Genomic DNA, 7465 nt, shown 5'->3' on the forward strand with positions numbered 1-7465 from the left:
AACAAACTCACTATATTCCCACTATCAACTATCATTATAAAAAGAGCTAACAGTCACTATGGATAATTGTCATCGTCAGCCACTAGGGTATAACACCAACTAGCGCTACCAATTGTCATTTTCACAGTTAGTTACATCTCCATCACTCATTACAATTATCAGCCGCTACTATCAACTGTTAGAAAAAAAAAAAAAAATCTCAAAGAAAATTATCACTATTGACTACGAATATATCTAGATTCATTCTCGAGAAATTATTGTGAAAGTAATCTCCACATTCAACTATCAATATGACATAATAATCATATCAGTGATTTTTTATTTCTATTTCCTAGTGGCGGATGTAGAGTAGAAGGTGTGGGTTCCCAGTAATTCACACTCGCTATCGTAAAACTTAAAATTACATAAAAAAATCATTAAAAGTTATAAATATTAATAGGTGGAAACCCATAACTAAACCAAGAGATATGTTAATGGTAGGAAAGAAGCCCTTGGAAACCCACAAGTTTGAAATCCTTGATCCGCCTCTACTATTTCCTCTATTTTATATTAGTTGACCCCAATAGATTTGACACATTCATTAAAAAATTAATTAATAAAAATGTATTTACATATTTACCCTTGTATTGCTTTTAAAGTACAGCAATCAAATGCTATGATTAAACATAAAATTCGATACATATTACCTAATTTCATGCATTACATCTATAGCATTGATATAACTGAAATTAGTAATAATCATTTGATTTTGAGTTTGAAAATAGAGATCATTTATGCAACATTCAATAATTTTGAAAACTATGAATATTTTCAATATTCCTATCAAGAATAAAATAAGAAATATATGTATATACTCTTAATTTTAAAATTTAAGCAATAAAATTGAAATAAATATTTTTATAAGAGGGCTAACTAATACGGAGGGAGTAACATTTACTGACCATTATCTAAATAATGACAATACTAATTCATCCATTATTAATACTATTGAATAATAATTGCTTGTAACAGGTCCTATGTTAAACGTTTGTACTTGATTTTCCTTCAATTCTCTTTATTAGTCAATAATATAATTATTAGTGCATATCACCCCTATTGGGTTTTTATACTGTTTTCGTTCCATTTTACTTTCTTTCAAAATATATTTTTTTTAAATTAATTGTTCAATTTACGAAATCAAAAATATTTTACGTATTTTTTTTTCTTATTTACTTTTAGTAGGAGTATTAAGTATTCACGCTTTCGAAATTACTGAAAGTGAAATTTTAAATTTAAAATCCTATTAAATGTGTACATAACAACTATACAACCCCTCTTTTCTTACTCTTTTTCTATTTACTCAATATAATCTTCATTTCATGAGACTATTCATAGCGGCAGAAGCATATTTTGCTTTATTTATTTAGTTTTAAAATTATTTTTTGAATTCATGCAAGTATATGTGAGTATATATTTGAGATATGGAGAGAAATATGAAAGGATATTGAATCCTCAAATTTAAAGTACCACACAAATTGAAAATATTTAAGTTGACTCCAAGTATTTCTATTCTTAATTTTTTTAACAAGTTGAAACTGTAGTTTTAACTTACGAATAAGTTTATTTTGTTAACATATTTCAGCTTGATAAGAGTATAATTAAAATATATCAATTTAAATGAAATAAAGAGTCACTAAAATTAAAGAGGTGCAGTAAATCGTGCGTTTTAATGTCAAATTAAATTTTTTGGTTTCTACTTCTTCGTTATGGATAATTGACACTAAGTTCTATGTTTAATCACTTATTTGTCCATTTGAGTATAAGAATAACGTTAAATAGGTAAAATAAATATTCTATTATTATATTTTTAAGAGGCGTGCAAAGTCAAAGAGAGTAAAGTAAAATGGAAGTTAGGTAAAATAAATATTCTATTATTATATTTTTAAGAGGCGTGCAAAGTCAAAGAGAGTAAAGTAAAATGGAATGACGAAAGTATCAACATATGAAACACTAAGTCTTTGTCTTCTTGGTATAGAAAGAAGATATGAAGGGAACATACATCTATATTTTTATTTGGTGAAATGATCTACTAAATTTCTTGTTATTTTCAATGTTTTCGGGTATAAGAATTTGTATATGGGCACAATAACTTCCACATAAAGTTCAAGTCTCAAAACAAGAACACCTATGAAGTTCCTTAACACCTTCAACACAAGATTAAAATAATCTATTCAAGAAGTGTGTTATTTTTTCAGAAATGAGATGAAACAGAAATTTAAGGCCAAGTCCCCCGACTTCATGGAGTGTCCTTAAGGAATAATTTTCCTCACAATACTCGAGGTTATGGAATTTTCCTTCCAGGATAAAATGTCTTTCAATCCAACAATAGCGGTACCTCAAATTATTGGATTTGTCGAACTCACTCAACAGCTAATGATCACAACGAGTTTTCGAAGATATGAAGAGTGTTTTTTGCTGTAAAAAATCATGTCTATACCTGAGGAATATATCAAGTATTTATAGCCTTTAATATGTCCTTTTGGAAAGGATGCATTGGTTCAGCAGAAAGGCACCTATTCAGTACAGTCGCGTCACCTGCGCCCAGTCTGTGCTGGACCAATGGCGGAGTCAGGATATTCACTAAGGGGGTTCATAAGTGAACATATGAACTAATCGAAGGGGGTTCAACATCTAATATATATACATAAAAAATAATTTTAACCATATATATATAACATAATTTTTTGCCGAAGGGGGTTCGGATGAACCCCCTTGGCAAAGGGTAGCTCCGCCCTTGTGCTGGACCTGCGCCCGATATGGGGCTGTAGGTGACTTTATGCAAATTCCAGTAGCTTTTGCACTACATCTGCGTTGCATCTGTGCCCGCAGGTCACGAGATGCACACGCAGATCACTTAATTGTGCGAAAAAGTGTGCCTTTTGCCTCGAAGGGTCATGACCCTTCTAGATGCATTGCGTATGTGTTTGCATGACGTCCGAAATGCGCCCGCATATGGAAAAAAATAACTCTATCAGATTTTTGGATTAATTTTTCACTTGTAAAACAAGTTTCAAATAAAATTCGTCTGAAAAGATAGATCTCATTATCATTATCATTATCCGAAGCCGAAGCCAAAGCCAAAGCCGAGCGAGCGAAGATGACGACGGCGCGAGGCACCACCTTGTTCTTGCCCCACTATCCAAGTGGAGTAAGTGTTCCTTATTAAAAACACTTAAAAGTTCCTTTCTCCCACCAATGTGGAAGAATTAGTGAACTTTTTACTAAAAGAGTACACTTTCCATTTTAGTGTAGTGACTCTATTTTCCTCCACTATATTTTCTCCATTTTTCGTTCACACATACACATTGAACCCAACAATCCTCCACATGAATGGAGAAGGACTATCTTTTGAAGAATTTGCGGACAAGCATGTGATCATTTAGCAAAGCCTGATTGCTTCTAGATAAGTGGGTTTTCCTTTAAACTTTCTGTAGTGAACATGCATCGGATGCACTCGGTCAATTGGTAGATTTGATATCTTTGAACCGTCGAGCTTTGATGTACACTTAGACAACACATGTCACACAACCATTATTTTACTGTTTATGGTTCTCACGATTTTGTTCTTTTCAGTTAAGAACACGTCCCGGTTTCATAAGAGCTTAGAGAATAGGCTTTTACTATAATTCTCTTTGAAGCGGATTCCACTTTACCTTCACATAGGTAATTTCTAACTATTCAATCCTGTAGATTAAACTATTTGGTTAAATCTGTCAAATTTAGATAATCATTAAAAGACTTCTCACCTTAAGTCTTATCCTTGTTTACTGAACATTGTCTCATAAGAATGGTTGGTATATTGACAATGTTGAACCTATCAGACACAAATTTGTTTGATCTTCTTAAACCAGCTATTGGGATCTCCAGTTTGCTAGGTAGAGTCACCGCCATGCTGACTCGTCCTAGGCCTTAAACCCATTCCCTTGAATGTTCTTTCCACTCCTTCTCTAGATAGGCCTTTTATAAGTGGATCCGACATATTATCCTTTGACTTTACGTAGTCAACAGTGATAATTCCACTAGAGAGAAGTTCTCTAACGGTATTATGTCTCCGTCTTATGTGAAGAGATTTATCGTTGTACATCATGCTCCTTGCCCTACCTATTGTCGCTTGGCTATCACAGTGTATACATAATGGTGCCACTGGTTTGGGCCAATAAGGAATATCTTCCGAGAAATTTCAGAGCTATTCTGCTTCTTCACCGGCTTTATCTAATGCGATAAATTCAGTTTCCATTGTAGAGCGAGCAATACATGTCTGTTTGGATGATTTCCAAGAGACCGCTCCTCCACCGATAGTAAGTACATATCCACTTGTGGATTTTACTTCATTTGATCCGGTGATTCAATTTGCATCACTATATCCTTTAAGTACCGCGAGATATTTATTATAATGCAAAGCATAGTCTTGAGTGTATTTAAGATACCCCAAAACTCTTTTCATTGCCATCCAATGAGTTTTATTGGAATTACTCGTGTACCAACTCAACTTACTAATAGCTCATGCTATGTCTGATCGTGTACAATTATAGCACCATAAAAAAATATTAATTTAGCACTTAGACAAGTGCAACATCTTCTTTATGAAGGATTATTAAATTGTGCTTCCTTTCTTACACCAAGTGTTTATATTTGATAAGTTGGGGGTTCATTGTATAAATCTACTTTTAATAATAATTATACTATTATTAATTATATAAAGAGGAAAAGGGGCAGTAACATTTCAGTGAAGTGTTTCCAAGAGCAGACGACGTACTCCATCTTCCTTACTTCTCCGTTTCTTCATCTTGCACAACAAAAAGAAGATCAGGTGGGGATTATAAATCTATGAAGAAATTCCTATGGGAGGGAGGAATATCATCGTGATCCTAAGCTAGTCTTCATTCGAGAATTTCTTAAATTTTATCAAAAAACCAAGTTGGGGTTGGTCCCAAAAAGGTAAATTTTTCCACTCCATACTCAGATTTAATTATAGAAAATATGACAGGGGTAATTTTAGTCGTTGATTATTGTTTAATTGAATCCTTATACTCCTTTTGGGCTGAGTTCTTAAGAAGGGGAAATTGTAAGAAAAGAAGGTTTTAGGATTCTTATCAATTGGTGGATTTAGCGTTGAACTGATTAAGTAAAAAACGTCAGAATTCATTCAGGATGCTTGTTAAGAAATTCGATTGGTTTCAAGCATAATAAAAGAGTATTGGTATAAATTTGTTAAATGCATCTACGGGTCATTAATGAACATACGTTATCCTTGTAGTTAGTGGGTTAGCTATCGGATATCTTAAACTGGTGATTCGAAGGATACGGGCTCGAAATACTATCGCAGCTAGTAAAACAATAAGGTATGTAAAGCTAAACCTTCATTCTCTGCTAAGGCACCACCCTACATCTCATGCTCATTTCCATCTAATGATGTTAGTATTATTCTCATGAAATACAAAAGTGGAATCTTTATATTGCCTTACATATCATTCCCTCGCTTTACCATCAAGCTTATAAGTATCTCCCTTTTCCTCTTTGTGTTAAATTTCTGTAGTACTTCCATATTATCATAAGTTTCTATACTAGAGGCCGGCCCTTACACGTTAGGAGTAAATAGTAATAGCATAGTTTCACTAGTATATGGTAGCTAAATGGTCATTATGGTAAAACACTTGTCATAGGCCTTGAGGGCATTACTTGATGAACATTAACAACAGGAGGGTACATAGGTTTGGCTTGGCATATCGCTCGAAGTGATTCTGTGCACAGGATCAAGACTAGACTACTATAGTGAGCCCAATCATTGGGCGTACCCGTCTTTGTGGCATCATTTGTATTTGAAGTTAGTTGGAACGTCATGTATTGGTTTACCCTGACTTGAGCTAACATATGACATATATGGCCTGCGAGCAGACCCTTATAGCGAGCCCCTGGCCGGGGCGTACCTGGATACAAACTGCGATTATAGTTACACATATGGGACCATAGTAATGAGTACATGAGTAACACATGCTTACTTACCTCAGATTGCCTTCGAAAGGCCGTCTTGTGATCATTTGTACGACTTATAGGATAAGTGCATCACCTAGGCAAAGTATCGGCCATATATTATAATGAACACTTTTTTTTAAATATTATATATATGATGCTAGTAAGGTTGGTGCATAAGTTATCAGTTTATATTATATATGTGTTATTTGTTGGCTTATACGTTTTTCACTTTACCATTTGACTCATATGAGTTTCGTACTTGTCCAACTGTTATTCTGTCTGCTTTTATACTAGTACATGTTGTTTATGTACTGGCGTCTCCCATCATGTTTTATTAATGCAGGATCAGATCCTTAGGATAGCAGACGTTCACGTTAGGCCCTATTTCCATTTTCATCTAATATTTTGGTGAGCTCCAACTCTCTCTGGAGCCAGTCTATGTCTAGTATTTTTTATTATAGGTACAGGTCTCTGGTTGGACATGATGGGCCTGATGCCAACTAGTCACTTGTAGTATAATGAGTTAAACTGACTAGACACTTCATGGACATCGTGTAGTATTGTATAGTTTTGTTAATGTAACTCCCTCGTGTGTATATATGCAACTCTTATTGAATATCCTACTTTTTATTATCTCATAACCTCGCGTATGTCATAGAATGCTTGTAGAGTAAGTGTATACGGTTTTTTCCATCATTATCATTTTAGGGCGTGACAAACTTGGTATCAAAGCCTAGGTTCAGGTGTCCTAGGAAGTCTATGAAGCCGTGTCTAGTAGGGCTTTATTTATTGATGTGTTGTGCGCCACATTTATAATTAAGGAACTGCATGGACATTTAGGAATTTAACCTCTATTTATAATCTAGATCGTGCAATAAAGTTAAGTCATAGGAAGTTACTTCTGACTCCTATTCTGTTTATTTGTGATACAGACCATGTCTGCTACAGAAAAGGATAAAGCAGCCAACAGGCCACTACTAGCACTACTTAGGAGGCAACCACTACCGGGCAATCTCCCGTATTGGTGGATCTGAATAGGACTCAAGAAAGTTTGTTAGGTTCTATGCTTTCAGGTTCTCAAATGCCTGGAATGGAAGGATGTCACGACCCGAACTGGGGCCCTAGCCGTGACGAGCATTCCCGAACTATGAAGGCCCGAGACACCCTCTGTCTATCTGGTAATCATGCACAACATTCATATAATAAAAGATAATGCAGAAATAAAAATCTAATACGAAAACATGGTCAGTCTGAATGTGATCATAATATTGAAAAATTGAAATCCAAAATATATCTGGATAATAATAATGTCTGACTCAGTCTATGAAATCTCTACTATGAACTAAACAAAACTGTCTGAAAACTGGGACAAGGCCCCCAGTAGACCAAAACATGACTAAAGATAAATATCTGAAAGTAAACAGGCCTTCTAGAATATAGAAGGCTCACCCCT

General features: G+C 34.5%; 1 long non-coding RNA gene across 1 annotated transcript; it reads left to right on the top strand.

Annotated features, from left to right (window-relative positions):
- The first annotated feature begins 4764 nt into the window (after positions 1-4764).
- On the top strand, positions 4765-6561 carry LOC107845209. Its single transcript, XR_001666742.2, has 3 exons — positions 4765-4977; positions 5297-5381; positions 6356-6561. It is a non-coding gene; the product is annotated as an uncharacterized LOC107845209 (long non-coding RNA).
- Positions 6562-7465: the final 904 nt, after the last annotated feature.

This window comes from Capsicum annuum, chromosome 10, assembly GCF_002878395.1.
Source record: "Capsicum annuum cultivar UCD-10X-F1 chromosome 10, UCD10Xv1.1, whole genome shotgun sequence".
NCBI lineage: Eukaryota > Viridiplantae > Streptophyta > Magnoliopsida > Solanales > Solanaceae > Capsicum > Capsicum annuum.